Below are 22,708 nucleotides of genomic sequence, written 5' to 3'. Positions count from 1 at the left end.
ATTCCAAATCCTGTTTAATACTAGTGGGACAGCTGTTGCAAGGGGACTGGCAGAGTGATTCAGCCATGAGGAGGTTGATGGTGAAGTGGCTGTCCTGGAAAGCTCTCTGAAACTTGTCTGACTCATCTGGATTTGGATTTACTTAGCGAATGAACACCAAATTATTCCTCTGTTTTGCCTGGCTTTTCATGACCGATGCACATCGGTGTTAAGTGACTTCAGTGCGCATAATTGAGAATCAAATTATTATGTGGCACTTGTCCTTAATGTTGATTAAGAGTTGTGCCCTGTGTAATTTCATACTAATAATGAAGCACTCCCTATTGCAAAGTATTCATAGTGGCGCGGGTAGGGTTTAATGCCCTTACTGTTGCATGATGCATGCCATGCCTGTACAGTGACCAAACCCATACCTTATGCTGGCTCCTGTTCTTCTCCTTCTCCCTCACCCCACCTGTTTCTCTGCATGCAGTCCCTGAGGCTGCTGGGTCTGATGGAAGTTGCTGCAGCAGCTCTACAGCCTGGCTGAGACTTTGGGGTGTTGCAGGCAAAGGTGATCTAGGAGAGCCTGAATGGTCTCATTCCGTTTCTTCTTAAAGCAATTTAGCTTCTCCCATCTGCCTTTCATCCCCACAGTATGTAGGTCTGGTAGTGACTCCAGAGAGGTTGCAGGTGTTTGGCTCAGAGGTTTGGTGGGGAGGAAGAAAACTGAGGGAATATGCATGAGGCAATGGAGTGTTTGGGGCTGGAATGTGAAGCATCCTAAGACAGGTGCCTTTGTCTCCGGTGCTGACTGCAGCATTGTAGGCATCCCTTCCAGAGCAGTCCCATTTGGAAGCTTAATGCTGTTCACGTATCTGCAGCTGAACTTCCCTGAGTATTTTTGATTTGTAAAGAAGGTGTTAGCGTGTATTTACAGTTGTAGGAGTGTTGGTTTTTGTTTTTGTTTTTTTTAAAGAAAAAGGGAGTGGGTGGGCAAAGGTGGAGAGAGGGGAGTGTAATAATTGGGTTAGTTTGCTATGGATTCCAATTCTCTTGCCAAGCCAGCAGTTGGAGTAGTTGGTCACACAAATGCTGCCTGCTTTCTGAATGGTGCAGTCTGCTGCTCTGAGCCCTCCATTGTGTATGACCTTCTGTTGGGGCTCTTCACTGTTTATGCCCCTGTGTTTTCTTCCAGATTCAGGGACATGGTAATCCTCAGGTCCTTCATCCTGTCCTGAAGTCAGGCAAAGCAACAGGGGATAAGAACTGTGAAGTTACTCATGCTGCAGTGTAGATGCAACCATGTGCACTTGCATGTGCTCAGCAGGGACAGTTTGTTCTCCTGCCCTTTATCAGCAGGATGAAAATGGTTGGTCGTATACAAACCTGCTGGAGAATATTTGTAGTTGCTGGCAAGTGTCTTTGCTGTGGGCAATTGCAGATGGAGTTGGTGTTATTAGGAGACAGCCAGAAGATTGGGAGAGACCCTGAGGATGTATAAGAACACAAAAGCTGTGAGTAGTGATGGCAGGGAAGTCAAGCTGAGAAAATGGAACAAAGAAACGGCCTCCTCCAGTTGGATCCTGCTGTGTTCAGGGAAATGAGACTGTGCATTCATTGTTAGTAAGTAAGTTGGTACTGAAGAAAAGCTTCCCAAATATTAGCTTCCCAAATGTTAGCCAGATACTGCCAGGAGCAAGTGGTGAGGACCATGGAATATTTCTTACTTGCTCAGGGCAGCGTGTTCTTGCCCAAGATGGGCTGTGTGCAGTGGAACAGTCTTTAGGATATCTTTTCTAACAATTGTAAATCGTTAGAACTCTAGACAGTTACTGGAGTTAGCTTCTGGGATTAGCTGTCAGAGGATACTGGTTTCAATGGAAATTGTTCTGTACAAACGCCTGAGACAACTTTGATAATCTCATTGCTGGCTTCTGGGGAGCAGAATACCAACAAGTCTTTCTGACCTGAGTGAGACCTTTTGTGGTCACCATCTCTGAAAAGCTGCCCTTGCCTTTTCCATCAAATTCCTTTTAATATCTCATTCATAATGTAAAAACCTCATGGTATGATAATGAATGCTAATAGGTCTGCAGAGGGATAGACGGAGGGTGAACTTCATTAGTCATTCATTGAAACTTTATATGTGCTTCTAAAGGCATTATGTACTGCCGTGTCTGTGGATGGTGTCAAGGAGCATTCACCAAAAGCAGCAAATGGGAGAATCAGTGAGTATTTAAGAACTGAGAACGAACAAACCCCCGAGTGCTGATCCCTACGTTACAGAGCCGCAGCTTGGACTGGGGAGGTAGGTCTGTGCTGTGCAGCACTGCTGCAGGTGCTGGAGCTGGCTGGCCCAGCTCTTCTAGCTCTGTTCCTGCAACCAGCGTAACCATGTTTTTGTGGTCCTGTGTGCTACCTAACTAATGCAGAGTGCTGTGTGGACGCAGCTAGCTGGCCTATCTGAAGCTGGTTAGAGGATACCCTGGTAAGGCTGTGCTGTGTGGCGGAGCTATCCCTGGGGAGCAAACACTGTAGCCTCTGCAGAGCTCATGTAATAGGCAGCTGGGATTCTTTCAGGTGAACTGGAGCCAAGTTTTCCTGAGGTTTACAAATGTTTGAATGCTGGCATGGCATCTGCAATTACTTCTAACAACAGCGAAGTCAAAATGATTCATGAGCAGAATTAAATTGGCATTGGACAGTAGTGAATGAAGGAAGGAGGGATGTAGTCCTAGGTGTATTAAAATGGTGTCTTTGACGTGTTATTCTATTGACTATTCACTTTGGTTTTTCACATTTTGAATGGTGTTTATAGAGTAGGGAACTTTTATTCCCCCCTCTGACTTGCACTTGCTTAAGCAAGTCACTTGAACATGCTATGTGTCAGCAAGTCATGTGAACAAATTTTGTCCTTTTTAAAATGGGACTAACCTCTCTTGTAGGTGTGATGTGGGTGGGTGTGTAATACTGCTTAAAGGAGTTTGGTCTTCCAGACTGGCTTTGCGTAAAGATTTGAGCATTAAATTAATTTGACTTCGTAGAACTCCCTTATAGGTAGCTGGGGATCCAGCTATAAGTTTGCCCTCGCTTAGAGGCATGGAGGGACAGCTAGGTTCTCTTAGGATGATGGACATTCATGGCAGCCTTGGGGTTGAGGCTCTTGGCTCACAGCATGTGGGCATGGAGCAGCTCCCGAGTGGAAAGCAGCTGTTCCTCTGCGTGGACAGACAGACATGGGTGCTTCTTGCAGGCAAGATGGCGTTCTGTGCTACTGTTGACTGGGCAGAGTTGATTTGGCAGAAATGACGAGGTTCTGAAATCTTTCTCTAAACTGTGTTGGTATTCATTGTCTTGGCAGAAAGGAAGAAGCACAAGCTTCCATCACTTCTTAACTGGGAATAAATGTCATGATTTTAAAGAGGCACAGATGCTTTAATTCTTGGGTGACTTGGGTGATGTACACAAGAGTTCACCATCTAGAGGTAAAGAAACTGCCCAAAGACGTTAGAGTATGGGTTGCTGAGGGAGGAACAGACCACAGAAATCAGGACTCTGTAATCTGTTTGAGCTGCTTGAGCACCTGTTGTTCGAGAAGCTGGAGCTAAGTCTCACTGTAGTGACTGGCACAGGACCAGGCAGTGGCAGAGCCTTTGTTTCATGCTCAGTGTTTCTAAGTTTGGTGGTTGGTTTCTGGCAGCTATGTGGGACTTGTAAAATATCTAGGCTGATCTTTGTCTCTGGAAGTTGTTCAACTAGCATGTGTGCTAACTTGCTTTCTGTTTTTAATTTTGTTTTATATAAATTATTGACTCTATTGATTTTTTTTAATTGGTGTTTTAGAATGTATCCATAAAGGCTCTTAGAATATCCTCAGTATGTCACTTTGAGCATTGAGAACACTTAGGTTTATTGTCCCAGCATGGGGAGATTTTATCCCTTGTGCCTAACAGATCAAGCTAATTATGGGCCCTCTGCTCCCTCTTGGTGTAACACATTACTGCCCGGTATTGCTATCTCTGTTGGAGCAAAGGGCTGGGGAGGGCTTTAGCAGCTGAAGTGGAAATCATGTTTCAGCTCCTGCTTGTCTTGGTGTTTCATTTCACTGTTTTTTATGGCCGTCTGGTAATCTGTTAATTACACCAGGAGCTAAACAGATGCATCTATTGCTCTTGTGTGCAGAAAACTCTTTAAATGCAATACTGCTGGTGTCTTGTTAGTAGAAGGATATCTTTAGTGAGAAATACTGTCTTTTCTCCCCAGAGATCTGATGACCTTTCTTTATTTATAGGCAGAGTAGAGGACGTGTGCTTGTTACTTCTGCACCACGAGGCTTCTACTCAAATCTAGCTCTTTCTATAAATCATTCACAAGCTATTTAGCATACCAGCTCTATTTATACTCCAACCCTTGCTTTAAAGTTCATACATAAACCCTGTGGCAGTTTGATGATAAAATGCTTAATTTAGCAGTCGAGATAGCTCTTTGTTTGTTTAAAGTTGGGCAGTGGACAGAAGATGAATCTTTAAGATGGCAGTGCCAAGGACCTTTGCTGCCTGGCCCCGAGCCTGCCTGCAGCAGAGAGGAGGAAGCCCAGGCGCTGTGCTGGGGGATGCAGAGGCTGCTCCTGACCCTCTGTAGCAGGTGCTCCATGGCCATTTCCCTGCCTGCCAAGCCCAGCCGCTGCAGGAGATGTTAATCCATGTCAACAAATCTTAAACGAGGCCTGTGAGTGCATTGCATGTTCCTTGAAGCAGATGTTCCCAGGCACCTGTGAACAGCCCTTAGCATGCAGTAACCATGCTGTGCTGGCACAGGGTGCTCCTGCTCTGTCCTCACAGCTCGAGGCCAGCCGCGGGGACTGATGGGTCTTCTAAAACCTCTTCTTTCTCCCTTCTCTACGTGTGTCACTAGCCCATATCACTTCGGTTGTGAGAATCATGGTGCAGCCTCTGATTGTGTGGTAGCTGGACATCTGTAGTGTAAATAGAGGATAAGGCAGCCAGGATGGTGTCTTATCCTCTATTTATTATCGTCCCCCTCTTGAGGGGGTGAGCTGGGGAGGAAGAGAATAGCAGAGGGAGGCAGGGCAGGCTGGGAGCTCTGTAACCTGGCAATGCTGCTGAAACCAGAGATTCAGGGAAATGATGGCATCAGATAAAAGTTTGCTCTGTAATCATGCAGAGCACTTTCTCAGTGGAACAGGGTTAAAAGGCTTTAGCTAGTGCATCCCAGTGCTTTTATTTCAAAACTGTCCTGTAGAGTTCAGGATTATTTGAGATCATTAATGGCAGCACATTAAGGAGATACCATGCTACATCCTCTGTAGTCACTGACGCTTTGGAGAACAGCCTCCTTTCTCTGCCCTGTTCATCATCTGGTGTAGTGGGTTGGTTGGGGGAAGCTGGCTTGCTGAGCATTGCACTTCAGTGAGTTCTGGCTCCTGAGTAGTGCTATCTGCCAAGGAATCCAATTAGGATTAAACCAGGGGCATGATGATCAACTTGTCGCTGATGTGGCCCTGAAAGTGTGAAGTAGCTCTAAAATGGTGGTGGTAACTTCATACTTGCTTTGCCGTGGGGCAGAAGAGTCTGACTGCTGAATCAGTCTCTAGATGCCCCAGGCAGCTTTGACTCTGGTTCAGAACAATGTCTTCCCACCACAGGGATTCCCACAGTGACTTGGGGTGTCCCTGTCTTACCCTCTGTCCCCACCTTGTCTAACCAGAGCCTCATGTGAGAGCTGAGCCTTGATAGGCAGCTACCTACAGGAGGTAGCAGTGGATAGATGACCTTACTTCAGACAAATTTCCAGACTTTGCTGTTGCCATGGTTCAAGTTGCTTTTCCTTTCAACTATGAATACACTAAATTGAGAGCCAGCAAGCCTTGCGATGTGCTTCAGATTAGATTCCTGAGGATCTGTAGGTTTTTCTGGGCATAGCTCAACACTGAAGTTTCACCTGAAGATGCTTACCCTTATAGAGGGGGCATTTCATTAGCTTTTTCCTCCATTAAAAGCAATGGCAGTGAACTTCGCTTATCTGACAATTGCCCTAGTAACTTGTTAGGGCGCTGAGAAGCTCACTTAATTTGTTGCAAATGCTGAATATTTTCTTTGAGTTGGCGTTGACCTGAAATACTTAATTGAATGCTGGAAGTCTGTATCAGACAGGCACAATCCTGTCTATACCAGAGCATGTCAGACACCAGTTTCTCCCTTGCTACAAGCCCCCATGCTTCCCACACATGCTAAAGGATGCCTGACAGAGGGAAACCACTTGCCATCTGTTACGTGCTCTATAAATTCATTTGAGCCTCAGTACTGCTGCTTATGTTGCTGATGCTTTCCTTTAGAAGCCCTGCCTACTCAGTGCAGCCTCTGCTTCAGACAAACCATCCTCCGGGCTTGATTCGCTTATCGGGAAGTGGCAGTGACCTCTGGGGCTATGTATTCATTCAGCATATTTCAGATAAAAGTTGTGAGTTCTTGACAGATACTCACATGCCAGTCAGGCTTCTCAAACAGGCAAAATAGCACTTCTAAGCTGTCTACAGAACTGCTTGCTTTGTACTGCTTCTGTTGCTCACAGTGCAGCAAGCTTTTTGGGTTTGTGTTGGGGGCAGGAGGGTTTGTGTTAGGGGAGAGAGTGCTTGTTTTGCATGGGTTTTGTGTGTTCTAACATTCTCCCTTTAGCATATCATCTTTCTGCAAAATACCATCATTCGTGGCTCTGAACTGATCCTCTACAAAGGCTTCCAAGCACGCAGTGTGGACTGCTACGTTTACTGGCAGAGATAAGTAACCAGTATTTTGTGAAGACACCTTCTTGCTGTGAAAGAGCTGCTGGTGGCCTTAATCATGAATGGCCACGGGTCCGTAATGGCCAGGTGCTATCTCACCCCTTGGCTCCAGTTTCCTGGAGGACCTGCAGGGGGATGGTCACATGTGCAAGACAGACCCCTAACACCTTACTGCGTGTTCTCCCTGTGCGTTAGTGATGGAAACACATTAAAAATTAGGCAGAAACAATGCATCTCTGAGAACAGTTATGCTGCTTGTTGAAAGCCTAAATACTTCGGGGGAAATGCATTAAAAGAGCAGCTTGTTCACAGAAACTCCAGCAATCCTGTTGTTAATCAACTGTGCATCTTGAGGTGTTCTCCCAGCACATTTCAAGACAGTTTCTAAGATCTGTTGTGCAACAAATGTTAAACTTTATGCTCTTTAGTTTTCTGGTGTGTCTCTTGACCATTTTCTAAATAATGGAGATTTTTAGCTATCTTCTGCTTAAAAAGAAATCAAAAGGCAAACCAGAAAGCTGGAGTACTGGAAGCTCGGCAGCTGTTGTAACACTGGAAAGAGATTGAAGAGGCTATGTTACTGAGTGAAAGGCTGTTGGATATTCAAGTGTACTCCTGAGTATCTTGTCTTTCAACTTCTCTGATAGTCAAAGAAAAATTAGTTTAATCACTACATCCAATCACAGTGTTTTCAGATGCTGCTTTGTCGTGCTTGTGTAGTCTACCACAGTTTGCCGTTACTTACACGTGACGTGGGAATAGCCTCAATGGCTGGCTTGCAGCCAATGCTTCTCCAGTGTGGGGAGAGAGAAGGGACAGGGAAGTTGTGATGGAGTGAGAAGTAGGATGTTGGTATTTATTGTGGTATAACTTCCTACGGAAGTGCTATGAGTTATTTGTGTGCTTTCCCTCTGATACTGAGTCATGCAAATACTTACTGTAAACCTTAATAAATAGAGCAGTGCGTGCATTTGTAAAGCTGCCGTGCTTTGTGTCAGCTGGGATTCCTGAAGTGTAGGAGCGTGGTTTGGCTGCTGCCCCTGCCCTCCAGTGGTGCACAGCAAACCATGAGGGTTCTCTGATGGCACCCAGCAAACCTCTTCTGTGCGTAGGAGCTGGTCGAGCTACCAACAGACTACTTAATGAAACAGCTTCTTTAATCCCTTATCCCTGATCCACTGCAGTTTGTCCTTCAAAATCACAATTTTTTCTCTTGAAGTGGTTCGCAGATGTGATTTAGTCAAAGGTTTGATCTCTATTTAAGGTTAATAATAATAATAAAAAAAAAAAACTAACAACTGTCTATACTATTTAATAGTGTCTGAGCTGGGAAACCAGCTACCTACGTTTGCTAGCCTAGAGAGGTTTAACTCCTACCTTGTGAAACCATCATAAGGAATATGCATGACATGCAGCTTGTATTCACGAGGAGTATGTTGTGCTCCCTGACACAGCCTAGGGAAACATCCGAACTTACCTTAGGCTTGCTGGGGTCCTTCATGGCTGAGGGGACTATTCAGCATGGAGTAATGATGGAGGAGAAAGGTCCTGGGGAAATGATTATGGTGACTGTCAGAGAAGGGTTTATGTGGGTTGAGAATAATCTAGAGATGTGATTTAAAAAAAAAAACAAAAAACAAAAACAAAAAAAACCCAAAAAAAACGTTTGCCAAATGCAGAAAGCAACACAGAAGTGAAGCTCAAGGAATTACTCCTACAACTCCACTTTAAACAGATAAGTCTGCGTTGTCAATACCAAATACTTCGAGCATGGTGTTACTTTTTGAATATCTGATGACTTATGTGGCTATCTGTATGTAAACATAGGTGTGTAATATTGAAGTATACAAATCGGAATAGGCTTCTTCCAGCTTCCCTGCCATATTATCCCTATTGGCAAAATAGGGATTAAAAACTGTGCTGGAGGTATCAATTGTTTGCTAGGGATTTATGTTCTCCTCAGGCTTTTGTTGTGGTTTAAAAAGTCTTCTCAGGCTAATTAATTCCTGTCTCTTAACATGAGTTAATGAGTTAATTCTAGTTTACTGGTGGGGAAATCCAGGGTATTTTTTCATCTGTGATTAAGTTTCTGAAGGTCTTTGCAAAGCAGCCCCTTAACACTTAGGAGAAGCTTTAAAGTGCAAATTTATTAAAACATCTAATATTGTAAAAACTTTCTGCCATTGAAAAGTGCAAACTCACTCTTGGGTGGGGCAATGCAGGTAAAGAAAACTTATTTTAAAGGAAAGCAGTCTTCTGTATTGCTTGCAGCTGCTGTTGGCCTTATGTGACGTTACTGTACCTTATTCTGTTTTTCCAGGCAGTGACACATTGTACATTCATTGAAGTGGAGTCAGGTGGCAGGACAGAGCGTACCTGAACCCAGCAGGTTTTATGCGACGACTTTGCATGAGTGCATATGGAGAGGTAAGATGAACTAGCAAAAACACATACACTGTTTTTCCTGAATGAGGCACATGAAAATTTCCTTTGTGTAAATCCTGTGCGAGCACTGCTAGTTTGAGTCTGGACTGGTGCTGCGCTGAAGTTGCACACTGAGGTCAGAAGAATAGCAGGCACTCTTCCAGTTACCACAAAGTTCATGTGTTAAAGTAACACATCACTTCTGAAAGTGACTTTTTTTTTTTTGCTTCTGAGCTCTGCTTTTGTAACACTGCTAGCAGCCATGTAACATTAAGGATGAGAAAAATGATGTATGTACCTTAACACTTTCCAGAGTGTTTAGTTTTGTTAGAGTTGTGTGCTTTATGCAAGCAAGTTATTAGCATTGAGTTTGGCTAGCACAAGATGTGCCGCGTGTAGATGGAGAACAGATTTTTGTGCAACTTTCATGGTACTTCTTAGTCCTGATCTGAAGGAGCTTTTAATTCAACCTTTTAAATCCACCTGAGCAGAGAATATCAAATCACAGGCTAATTATAGGTGGTGGGCTATAACTTCTAGTGTACTGAGAGCGATAGCAATTCTGTAATTTACAGCAAGGTCTGGAATTTGCTGGACAAACGAACACATTGACTTGTCAGCCTGGAGTCACTGGTGCACCCTCAGGTGAATGCAAGAATGAAGGAAGTGAGAATGAGTTGTAAAAAGCAGATTTTTTTTTTCTCTGCACCCTAGATTTTCTCCGCTGCATTGACTGGGCATAATAGAGTTACAGTTTTCAGAAGAGAAAGTGCTTCTTTTTGACAGCAAATGCTGAATCAATGGAAGTGAAAAACCTTGTGAGATGTTTTGTCAATATATCTGAAAACTATTTTAATTCATTCATTTCAATTTTTTGTAAGTCACAAGCAGTTGACAGAAAGTATTTTCATCTTGTCAGAAGGCAATAGGTACACCTGTAGAAAAAAAGGTGAGTTTTGGTTAGAAACATCAACTTGTCTTTGTAAACTGTGGAAGAGAGACTTGGAAATATTAAAAATGGCCTTGGAACAAAAATGCAGAGTTTAACATTGTTAGGATTTCAGTTCCATTGCTGTATTAAGGATCAGGTTCATCTAAGCAAATTTTGGGAGCTGCCATGCTGCATGCAATATCTAGAAAGAGTCTTAGCATGGTAGTTTTGAGTGAAAACTTTAAATTTGTTTTTATTGTGTATAACATAACACTTCACAATATACATTCTGATTAATGCACGCTATAGTCACTCAGTGTACAGCTCTGTGCTGTGACAGATGGTTATTGTGAATTGCAAGATGGAGAGGCTGGAAGAATTTCTTGACTTACTTTCAAGATAAGATTTCCTTCACGCTTGCTGTCACATCAGAAGATATAGTTGCACCAGAAGATGAAGTGCCTAGTCTTGAACAACATGCTAAGGATTCAGTCTTTGCAGGGGGCATGACATTTTAGCAAATATTTTGACTTTTACGTTGTAGTTGAGCTGGCTGTTTCATAGCTGTCTCCTCAATTGGCCACATTTACAAAAACACTTCGTGAGGTTCAGACATTTAAAAAAAAAAAAATTGTGTTAAACTATGACAGTGTATTCAGTCTTCCTTGCAGATCAAGTTTTCTGAACTGCTCGTTGTTTTTGTTAGTGAATTAACTGCTGGCTATTTTCTGAGCTCTCCAGTGGACATGCATGTTGAGGTGTAGTGTCCCAGGCTGGGTGCAGCCTTCTGCCTAAAACCTCACCAACAGCATGAAACTTGTTTTTGTCCTGTGCAGCCCAGCATTACTGAGACTTGTCTTTTGGCACAGTCTGGGGATGTTGACTCATTTCTGAGTGGCCACCAAAACAGAAACTATCGAACGTTTTCTTTAAAATAATACAGTAAAGCATAGACACACACTGAAAACAATTTACTCTCAGACTGGGGAAACCCAGTTCTCTTGGTATCAGAGGCATAGGCAACATGTTTTCAAGGAGTGAGTTGTTTGGAAGGAAGGAACAGGAGAAGCAACGTTGTGCTAATGCTGTGCACTGAGCAATCCTTCTGTCTGCTGTATGGAGAGGAGTGATTTGCAGTGCAGTGAGGGAGGGCTCCGGAGGCTTCAGCAAGCAAGTTGATTAGGTAACTAGACAGCCAGGGAGCCAGTGATGGGCAAAACGGGACCTACCCAGCATGGGATGTGAAGCAGTTGTCCACCACAAACAGTCGTGGCAGGGTGTGCATCAATACTGCTGTAATGCTTTTTAGTATCACTGTATATATACCTGCAGTTATAAACGTATTATAGGTCAGGTTGTAATTAACCATTATAAATCAATATTTACTAGCTGTGCATAGCCTCTCCTCTCTTATAAATTGCTCTGGCACCTAAAATGTGGAAAGTAGGCTGCTGAGTGGAATAAATCATTCCTAAGGCCTTTTGAAGGTTTTGCTTGAACAGAAATACCATGCATCTAATTCACAACTGCTGATGCATACTATACAGTGTCAAACTTTGGTGACCGTACATCATTGGATTAATCTTTCCCTGCAACAGTCTTATGAAAATATATGAAATGTCTAAATCTACCTCACTGTCACCTCCTGGCTCTGTGGAGATTGACATAGAAATGTTAATGCCTGGAAAAGATAGAGAGATAAGATGGAGCATACTGCCGTAATCTGCAGCGAAGGTGACTCATGAAAACTGGATTGTTTTACCTAATCCTGTCAAAATGCCTCCTCAGGTAAAGTAGGAATGTAGTTAACATGGTTTTGTCTTGTCAGTCTCTTTCTATTTATGCTATCCTTGTCTTTTATACGGCACTTGAGCTAAAAACTACCCCATCTGTTTTTTGACTCTGAGATGTTGTTTACACTGACACTACTGCATTTTAATTTTAATGTCAGATCTTACTGATGAGCGCTTATGGGTGTGAAATAACTCTAGCCCTTTCAGGAGGTGACTTGTTAGACATCAGAGATACTGCCAGGATAAATGAGCCCATATGAAGTTTTCTAGGCTCTAGAGCATGACAAACGATGCCTCCTCACTTTTTGCTGCTGCTGGCAATCTCGAGGTTGTCTTAAATCATGTTCTTTTCTTTTTTGCCAAACTTTGGCTGTGTTTGTCTCATGCAATGGGATTTTTAGACTAAAGAATGCCTAGCTCTCTTGTGCTGCCTCCTGGCTCTCCAGCCTGGAGATTATAGGACTTCAAGGGTGGGTTCCACCCCGTGCCCACAGCTCTGTAAAGGAGCTGCTCTAGCATTGCTACCTTGCTTCTGCTGATGGGGAGAGGGACAGGTCAGAGGCTGTGAGCCTGAACTGTCTTATTCAGACCAAGCAGATAGGTAAGTACAGAACAGCCACAGGTGTTTTGAGTCTGAGCAGGATATGGCCAAGAGTGGGATGCAGGCTTGGTTTGCACCCCACTTTGTGGTGGCATTACACGGTAGCTCTGCCTCTGTTCCTACTTGGGGAAGGGCTGCTTTTATCCTGCAACACCCTTGGGCAACTCTTCAGAGAACAGGTGGCTGACTGCAACCCCCACTTTGGGTTTGTGCTGAAGGCAAACTGTTGGCCCAACACAAAGGGACTGTTAAGTCAGGTTGTTGCCCGAAAGCTGACCTTGAAGAAAAGACTGCCAGTGTTGATAGGCATCTGCAGGGCAGGTATCATCTCAGAGACGGCATCCTGGATTGAGATAGCCAACAAGAGACACCAAATGCGCAGGATTCATGTGGTACCTTGCAGCTGTCTTAGAGGAACAGGGTCTGTAACATAACCAGGAGACAGCTCTTTGCTGCTCTGTGTATTGGCACCTTGTGAGGTGCTGGTGTTCAACTACCAAATGATACCATTCAGTTCAGCTGAAATGCTTCATTAAGACATCAAGCAATGTATTTTTCCACTGATGCTATGAATCTTTTGTTTTGCGTAAAGCCACATTATATTTTATTTTTTAAAGTGTGTGAGAGGGATTCTTACTGTGTACTGTTCGGATTTCCCAGTAAATATGCACTGCTAACAGCAGGTAATATGCTCTGCTGCTCTCCATCTGCAGCCACATAGGACAGAGGTGGCTGCGCAGAGAGCTCCTTGAGACCAGCATGCAGTGTGTAATGGACACCCGTTGTCTGCAGAAATCAGTTTATTGCTTTGGTGTTAGGAAAGCTGGAGAAGTATGACAGTCTGATCAACCTTGGCAGAAGTGGCCATATCCTGTAAAGGATGTATGAATTCTGGTTGTGTGGAACATGGATGTGAAATGCCTGGGGAGCTTGTGCTAGGAAGCATTCTTGGATGACCAGGAAGCCCCAAAATTGAAGTAGTTTAAGGAAGTTATGGTTTTTGGTGGGGCTTTTGGTTGAAGCGTTGTGAAAGAAAAAAGATGGCAGTTGACTTGGATGAAAGTTTTGTGAATGTAGCTTCTGGTGACAAAACAGTTTTTTTGCAAGGACAAAATACATTATTTAAAAAAAGATGCTGAATATACTGGCTTAGCACACCCTCTTTCTTCACATATAACGTGAAAAAGTATTGTGATTTGTATTGACAACACATGAAGCCAGCAGACCGAAGTTCTAGAACCTGTATTTGAGGATTAGAGGTGGGTGTTATTTGAGGATTAGGGGTGGGTCGTATTCAGACAACATGGTCTATGGCTCTTTGAAATAGCTGGTTTTGTTTTATTTATTTATTTATTTTTAATTAAGGCTTTGGCTGGTTTAAACATTCTATGTTAAATCTCAGGCTTAAATGGTAAAAGCAAGTGGGGAAAAAAAACTGTTCTGCTTTTAAAATTCCTCGCGTAACACCAGAACTGCTATGTTATGTCAATTGATGCCAATATTGTTTGTTATAATGCAGAGGATTTTTAATAATAATAAAAAAAAATAAACAGGTAACCTGGAAGATCTCTGTGGTGCTGTGGTACATCAGGGACAAGGAATAAGCAATGCAGTCTGATCTAGCTACTGGTGCAGTGCAATACTGTATTCAGTAGGGGTTTTAGCTAGCACTGTAGATCAGAAAAATCTGGGAAGTGTATTGGTATGGTTACCTACAGGGCAGAGTTTAAAGCACAAGTGCAGTGCATTTCGGTGATGATTTTAGAACTGAAGAAAAAGCACTTTGAGTTTAGCAGAATAAGCTCTTAATGTACTGCAAGGTCTGTCTCTCTTCAGATATCATCACATGTGCAGTCTTTAACAAGCCTATCTTCTCCTTGGTGGGGTCGCACTGCTGATGTCCTACAAGGCCTGTATCTCTAATATACCCAGAATGGTCAAATTCTGAGTAATTCAGGCTTCTGTGATTATAATAAAACGATGGAGTGAGATGCTTCCTATGAACTGCAGAAAGCAGGAGAGGCAGAGCTCAGCCCTGTCCCATTTCCCTGGCACAAAGCCTCTTTGCCTTATCAAACCGAATGCAGGATTAAAACATCTGGTGTCTAGAGAGGGGGTGATAGGAATTGATGAATGACATACACGACTTGGTTTATCTGTGTGATCAGATAAGAGGTGCTTCTAGCCAGATATTGTCTTCAACAGTGGATAGGTATTAAGGGAGGTAGGGGGAACATCCAAGAGGCACAGAGGGGCTGCTCCCCAGCCCCTTTCCAGGAGCTGGCATTGTAGTGACTCCCTGGTTGGGAGCTGCAGGCTGAATGCTGTCAGTCACATCCTTCACGAGCCCTAGGGATTCATCGCATCTCTTGAAACCGTTTGTGCTTTTTTTGACCTTCTCAATGTCTGGTGGCAACAGGTTTACCTTGTATGGTTTGGCTGGGGAGAGGTGAAAGGGAAAGGAGGACTTGGCTGAATATACAGCTAATTCCAAGCAAATTAAAAGGCAGGCTTAGATTAATAGTGGGTGGAAGGTGTTGTAAGGAGGAATGGAAACAATAGGCAAATCAAGTGCCTGCTAGACAGGCAGCTTTGTTTCTCAGAGAAAATCCATGAAAAACAGCCTTTATATATATATAAATATATAAAATATATAAACTGCCTGGGTTTGGTAAAAGGGAGCTGAGGGGGGGTTGTGCAGTGTTGTGGAGGCTGGCTCGCAGAAGAGCTGTTGACTGGTGGTGACCAGGAGGAAAGAACCAGTGATGGAGACTGGCCTACCCAATACACAGGTAGAGAGAGCTAGCTGGCTTAATAATGCTTGTCAAGGCTTCCAAGGTAAAAGCAGTGTACAGGCAGGAGTAAATAAGTATATGGGCTTCTAGTCCTATTTTTTTTCTTGGAATTTTGTGTGTCTTGGTGAAAGAATAAAGAATAAATATGCTTTTTTAAAAGAAGCTGGATGAGTGTTAGCAACAAGATTAAAAACTGTCATTCCTGGGATTACCTGGAGGCTGCAGTTCCCTCTGGGATTATGCAAGGTGTATAATCTTCTCTGGAAAGTGGTAAAGACAGGAGTCTTTACCTTCTGGAAGCTGGCACCAACGGTTCTTAGAGCAAACAGATGTAGAAAAATGACACCATTTTGAACCAGGAGAACACTTTCTGTGAGTTTGAGGCTGTCCTGTAAAAGCGAAGACACACAAAGTATTATCTGAATTTGGATTGAGATTCCTGTGGGACTTGAGATAATTCCGGCACGTTTTACACTGATTTTAAGTTTTCGAGATTTCCCCAGTGAACTCCTGCTTGCTTATGTTCTGATGGCTTGAGTTTATTTTTTCCCTCTTGGGCCAGTCAAATCACACAACCTTTGAGGCTGCTTTCAACTTTCAAGGCTGTTCTTTCAACTTGGCTGGGGGGGAGGAGGAGAAGCAAAGATCACTTCGTATTTTTGAAATAATTCAAGTGGGTTGCATTTATACTGTCACCCTCTGGCACTGCTTTGAGGAAACTGAGAAATGCTTACATGAAACTTTAACCTAGGGAGGCCTAATTTTTTTTTTCAGAGCAATGGCATTTGTTTGCCTGTTATCCTCTAGGTGTGCTGGAGTTTCATCCCAGCTGTATGGTGGTGCAATACAGTGTTGTGTAAAAGTAGAAGAGTGCAACATAAATTAAGTTCTCAACCTGCATCATCCAAGTCTTGGTTTTCAATAATATGCCCAAACAAGCAAATAAGTCAGACCCCTCTGAAAAACCAACACCACCAAAAAAAACCTACCAAAACCCCAAACCACTTAAACCAGAGCATTACTGAAAGACAAGGTATGAGCAGAAAAAAATCTTCATCATATGGGTGAGATTAGCTGGTAATTAAAAAGCCAGCCAATTTGAGTTAAGAGGTGGATTAATTAGATAAAACACCAGGAAATCTAATTTACTCAGCAATTTATTTTTAATCCAAGTCAAGAAGATTTTATCATGGCTTCTATGAAGCTTGTAGGAACCCAGTCAGATTTAATTATACTCTTGTGTAATGACCCATATCTCTTAAGTTTTATGGTTATAATTTATTTTATTTATAAATAGATGTACACTTAAGATCTAAAGAGTATCAAGACCATTTGATAGGCAGTTCTGATGTGTTAATACTGAACCTGGAGAGGGAGACTGTTTTTTCTTATCCTTGAACTACAGCTGTTGGCATGAAGTACTGAACTATCTTCACTCCTTCCTGTGTATCAAAAATATATTTCTGTTCATGGTGTTAGAATTGTCCTTTTACCACTGGACATTTAATTCTCCACGTAAGGGGGACAGACAATGAACACATCTTCCCTGTATAGCACTATATGAGCACTATATGCTTTGAAGGCTAATTATTTTCCTAACCACTTTCTGGAACATATGCCTTAAGAAAATGCATGTATCCAAAATTAAAATTGCTCAGACTGAAACTGGGTACTGGTGAAGGCTCTGCAGATAAACTTAGTTGTGCAGCAGTAGATGAAGCTGTGCAGTAATTAGGAGCTCTGCAATACGGGTACACAGGAACACTTTTACTGAGTTCCCTGTATGACTTGAAATACTTATTTTCACAGAATGGTTGAGGTTGGAAGGGATCTTGAGACATCATCTCATCCAACCCCCTTGCTCAAGTAGGATCACCGAGAACATGTTATGCAGGATGGCGTCCCGGTGGGTTTTGAGCATCTCCAAAGGAGACTCCATAACCTTTCTGGGCAGCCTGTCGCAGTGCTCTGTCACCCAAACTGTAAAGAAGTTCTTCCTCATGGCAGTGAAACCTCCTGTGTTCAATTTATACCTGTTACTCCTTGTCCTATCACTGGCTGCCACTGAGAAGAGTTTGGCCCCATCCTCTTTACGTTGTCCCCTCAGGTATTTGTAGAGGTTAAGATCCCCTCTCAATCTCCTCTTCCCTAGGCTGAACGGGCCCAGCTCGCATAGTCTTTCCTCATAAGACAGATGCTCTTGAGTAAACAGCCCAGCATTGATGCAGTTTAATCCTACTTTATGGAGGTACGTGGAGACCAAGCACCTTCAGGCCTGTTGCATGGTCACAGATTATCCAGGGTGATGATTAGGAAGGACTCAGTCACCCTGTTCCCTATACCTGATGGTAAGGCACACGTCCCAGGCTGTGCATCAGGTCCTAAAGGGCTGACTTCTGCACCTCCTGCTAGCCTTGGGGTCTGTGCAGGTAATTCATGCTTTGATTCTCTTAAACAGGAGTGGAAAACTAAACTTGGGTACGTGTTTTCAGTGCTCATCTCTGTCAACAAGAGGTAACTTTGGCTGAAGAAAGTTTGAGAGACTGGAAATACAGACTTAGCATTATTCCGAAAGTGGCAAAGAATGTTCAGGAACATTGGTTGTTAAAACTTTGAAATAAATGTTTTCAATTACACTGTTCTTAAACCTCCAGTCCCCGGTACAAAAAAAGATCCTTCAGAGGTAAGCTAGAGAGTGACCTAAAAAGGGATTTATTTTTTTTTGATTTGTATTCCCTTAAAACACCTTGGTACTCTATTTTTTGCATGAACTGAATGAATTTTTAATATATATTTTGGTTCTACTACCAACCCAATATATAAATTATTCATGCAGATCTACATCTCCAGATAATTAGAGGGAACATCCTGAGTAACATCAGAGGTGTTGATGCTGGCATAGCAGAGGTGACTCAGACGGCAAGAAAAACTTGGTGCTGCTCTGCTTTTGGAGTCAGCTATATCCCGAAAAGGGCTTGCACGACCAAAGAAGTGGTTGTTGTAACTGGACTTGTTCAAAAAGAGAACTTCTGTTCTTTCAGGTATTCTGCTTTTGTGGGTCTGCCTTCGATACTTCTTACTGGCGCTGCAGATAAGCCCTAGATGTGCTTATTTCTAGTGGCTAGATACTGGACAAGATGGTTTGGAGTGATGTTCTCAAAATACATGTTCTGTATCCGTGGGCATAAGATTCAAATGCTTTCAGGCCTCACATGTTAAACTGATGTTTGTGCTTTAAACCTTGCCTGCCCCCACCCATCATCCACCCAACACAAAATGATCAAATGAATGATGTTTTACAACCATTACAACAAACTTAAGTGCTTAATGCCTAAGAATGTGACCTTCTTAGAGGTGGGTGAAAGGAACTGGAAAATCTAAAAGTCTTCAGGGAAAAGGAATAAAACCTGTCAGCAGTAGTGTCATCTTTCTGGTGGGAGTCTGTAGCTTGGTGCTGCTTTATCTGCAGACGGCCGGGTGGTGTGTCCTGACTGCCTGATGCTTTCCTGCCACTTCATAACTTGACCATGGCAAAGAAGCCAAGCTGGCTGCCAAGGTGTGAGGCTGCTCGGGGGTTAGGTGGAAATGCCAGTCTGGGTGATGTGCAGCAGCTGTGGAAGCTGCCCTGTCAATAGGGGATAGTCCTTGCAGGATGATGCTGAGTGAGTCCTGCAGGTTTGACAACATAAGTTGAAAAATAGTTCATTAGCGCTGCAGGAGTTTTAGATGCATCTATCTTATCATTTTTACTATCAAAGGTAACTCTAAGAGCATGATTTGTATGTGCTACTGCCACATTCTGTTACTTTTCAGTAGTTTTTTTGGGTCCCCTTGGAGTTGTCAGTTCAATGCTCAGTGTAAATATTAAACTCATTAACTTATTCTTTAAATCCTTCATCAGTTTCTAGATAGGGCACAGGGTCTACTTAGGATACTGTGAACAGCATAATGTAGCTCTCAACAGCTGTATGAGAAAACTTAGGTGTTTCATGGAAGCAAGGGATTGGGAGAGGAAAAAAAGCTTAGAGATCTATTCAAAATAGCTCTATGTTTTGGTCTGTAAATTTAATTCATGGTGTGATACTATTTAAAAAAAAAAAAGCCTATGGATTTTTTTCCTAAAGCTCAGATAGTGATGCTACTCTAGGGAAAGGTAAATTACCTGCAAAGGTAAGTAATGTCCCTTCCTGGGACACTTATCTTAGAACTGCTTATTTGTAGGCAGCTTTAAATGCGTTATGCCTAAATAATTCTGTGACCACTGTATTTGTCTTCACAATGGAGTCTAATTGTATACTGAGGCTTTAATGTGAGTTATTTCACATCTCTGTTGAACTGATCAGTGGTGTGACTGAGATGTGACTGGCCCAGATGACAAAGTAATCAGCAATAGGAGTAGAACATGGCTGACAGGCAGGTCGCAGCTGCAGAGTCAGCATCAGGATTGAAAAATGTTTGGATTGAAAAATCTGTGCTCTGTAAGAGAAGAGGGCTACTGTTTACTTCAATGCATCTTGGAGCACTGATGTAAATTGTAATGGATTTTTATCCAGATTTCAAACTAATCTCTACAAAGGGGTGTTTGTCTATATAAATCAGACATTAATCTACATTTATGCTGCTGTTGGCCAATTGTGATTTCAGAACTTCTTTCAGTAATTTACAGCAAGTTCTTTCTTTGACCTCCAGTTGTATTATGTGAAACTTGACTAAATGCAGCTGTATTTGAAGACCTGTGTTACCTCTAGCTGAATTCCATCCTTCATCTGCTGGAACAGTGGTGGTGTGTTGACAGGTCATGTTTTCCAAAATTACAAGGTGTATTACATGAAACAAGAGGCTGTAGGCAGCAGTCTGTCCTGCCATTCCACCAGTGCACATCTTTATCATCTTGGGTGCCGTTCTGTGGTTGAAGGGCAAAAGGGCTCTTTGTTACCCAGAAGACCTTCCCCATCCAACGGTGAAGTGAAACTGGCAACTGCAAATCAACAGGCTAGTGAGGGAAGTAGGAAATCAAAGGTAATAAATATAAATAAAATGCTAAAGTAAACTTAGATGTATAAAAGGAGTTAAAAATAAAATAATAAAGAAACTCAAGACATGTAGGGGAAGATAAAAGCAGAAGGGAAAAGAGTCCTCATGTAGCGGGTAGGAAAAGCTATGACTTTTATGTTTCCAAGAAAAAGAACAGTTATAAGCAGAATTTTTAGAAGTTGTATAACTTTTAATGAAGATGCACAAAAGTTAAAAGCTCTTGGGAAATACCTGTTCTGTAAGTAGAAGAATTTAATTAAAGTCCATCTTCCATGGTTTTATAGGAAAATAACCCTAGGCAAGCCCAGAGCTTGCTTTCAGATTGCAAGTTTGAATATAACTGCATTAATTTAACTGCTGTAAACTTTTTAAAGACACCTGATTAAAAAGCAGAGTGTTTTGGTTCTTAAGCGTATGGACTAGGAATGCACAAAGTGACTGATCTCAAAGGCAGATGACAGTAGGGTGTCATTGGTTTGGTCTAGGTTCCCTGATCAATGTCAGTGATTACAAAGTAACATAAAAACATTCCTAGTAGTGTTTGGGACTGATGTGTGAGTTAGGGGAGCGCTAAATAAAGTTTAACTGACATGGTAATCTGCACCTTTTAACTGGGCTACTTGAAGGGTTTTTAATTCAGTGAAACAAAACCTAGGTATTTGGAACATTGAAGTCTGCTATTCCTGCAGTGTGGATTTTGGACACTAACTCATTGTCTCTCCTGCAAGGAGGAATTAACCAGGCCACTCTTAAAGCCATTCTGTCCTTTGGTACACAGACCAAAAAAGCAGGGTCTTTGTCACACCCTGTACAGTCTAAGTTTTTACATGAGCTGGCCTTTCTGGGGATAAATCCTGGTCATTTAGCTCTGTAAATGAGTGCAGATAAACACCATAAGAGTGCTCAAAATGAATACAGGAAGGGAAATGAAGCTCAAGTCATGCAAATTCACATTAGAAAGGAAGGAAAACACATTTGTGTCCATGAGACACCAGGTCTAGGGTACCGGTATATTGTTGCTCATTTTGCTGAAACAGGACTGAATAGCCTTTCTGGAAAGGTGTTTGAACAAGACATGAGTTCTGCTGAGGCTGACCCAAATGTGCTGGCTGGTTCCTTTCCCAGTGGAGGGGGAGCCAACCCACACCAGGTTCCCATATGGGAGCGATAGTCACTTGCTATCCAGGGTCAGCAGTGCTTGCTGAGGGAATAAAATCCTGTCTCCACTGTTCTCTTCATATTTTTTGTCTTTATCTGAAGTAGTAAATAGCAATCAATTGTAGATCTAAAAATAATTAGGGTTAGGCCACTTTACTGGTTTGGTGTGTCTACTGTACCTTCTCGTCTGCTACTGTGTTGTACCCACCACCTGAGATGCCATCGCTGTTTCATTTTTGAGGGACATCATCTACATAGTTGCTTTGTGTGCTTGTGATGTCCTTTCAGAAGTGAAGGGAACTTCTTTTTCAGTAGTGGCTTGCACTTCGTCTCCTTTTATTGGGATCGGTTCTGCTTGGAGGGAAGATGTCTCTGTTAGTGCCCTGGCTGCCTTCCTGTGACACTTCCATTCCAGAACAAGGGACCCCATTGTACCTGGCCCTGCCCTTGTTGCTAGATAGTTGCTTCCAAGGACACGGATACGTTACACAAGAAACTGAAAACTTCCCTGTAATAGAGAAGAATGTGCACCAAACCTAATTAAATCTCTGCAGGTTGGTCCCAGTTTCCCAAGTAAATGTTACCACCCTTTTTCCCCAGAACAGTTCAATACCTCACTGCCTTAAAAATGTGTTCATTCTGTGTGTCACTTTCTTTGCTTTAGGCTGTCTGTTGTGTTTTCTTTGGGTATTCCAGTTTAAAAGGCTCAGACTTTTCCTCTTTCAGCAGGCTAACTCCTTTGCAGTATTCACAGATTAATTTTCATGCCCTCCTAGCCTCTGACCAGGTGTTAGCTTGCTCCTCTTGATTGAAATCCTGCCTAGGTTGACCTTAATGCTTCTCCCCCCTCTCTGTGGAGTTGCCTGTTGTCTCTTCACTTGAACTGTAACTTTCCTGGTCAATATTTCCGTTGCTGCCTGAAGACTTTTAATTGCATTGTTGATCCCTTACCCTTCCCTGCTGGGTGCCTGGGCTCTGTAGCTCAGATCTTTGCTGTTCTGCCCTTTTGCTCTTCCAACTCATCAATTTGCTTCAGTTGACTGGCTTCTGTGGATGGCTTCATTGAGTGGCTGCAGCTGAGTCCTTTGTAGTGATATTCAGACACATTTCTCCCTCTCATCAGCAATGAAATGTTTGGGTTAGAAAATATTTTATAATGTATTTATTTTTTTGATAACCCTCTGGTCT

The 22,708-nt window shown here is 42.7% G+C and overlaps 1 protein-coding gene and 1 long non-coding RNA gene across 3 annotated transcripts in view; one reads left to right on the top strand and one right to left on the bottom strand.

Moving 5' to 3' along the window:
- The window catches only part of LOC106033457 (uncharacterized), a 321,304-nt gene that overhangs the window by 17,056 nt on the left and 281,540 nt on the right, over positions 1 to 22,708 (top strand). Inside the window, exon 4 of the mRNA XM_066977945.1 lies at positions 9,105 to 9,211. The gene's annotated coding sequence lies outside the window, so the exon portion shown is untranslated. The remainder of the gene's footprint in view (positions 1 to 9,104; positions 9,212 to 22,708) is intronic.
- Positions 9,959 to 21,838, bottom strand: LOC125182739 (uncharacterized). 2 transcript variants are annotated; one of them, XR_007163168.2, is made up of 5 exons: positions 21,700 to 21,838; positions 20,071 to 20,306; positions 15,541 to 15,717; positions 10,532 to 10,736; positions 9,959 to 10,143 (listed from the first exon to the last, which is right to left on the bottom strand). It is a non-coding gene; the product is annotated as an uncharacterized lncRNA (long non-coding RNA). The 2 variants fall into 2 exon arrangements; XR_007163167.2 differs by lacking the exon at positions 10,532 to 10,736 and having other exon boundaries at positions 9,976 to 10,143.

The sequence above is a fragment of the Anser cygnoides genome, chromosome 15 (assembly GCF_040182565.1).
Source record: "Anser cygnoides isolate HZ-2024a breed goose chromosome 15, Taihu_goose_T2T_genome, whole genome shotgun sequence".
NCBI classification, from domain to species: Eukaryota; Metazoa; Chordata; class Aves; order Anseriformes; family Anatidae; genus Anser; species Anser cygnoides.
Note: the sequence above shows the minus strand (reverse complement) of the source record. Positions and strands in the feature narration are given on the sequence as shown.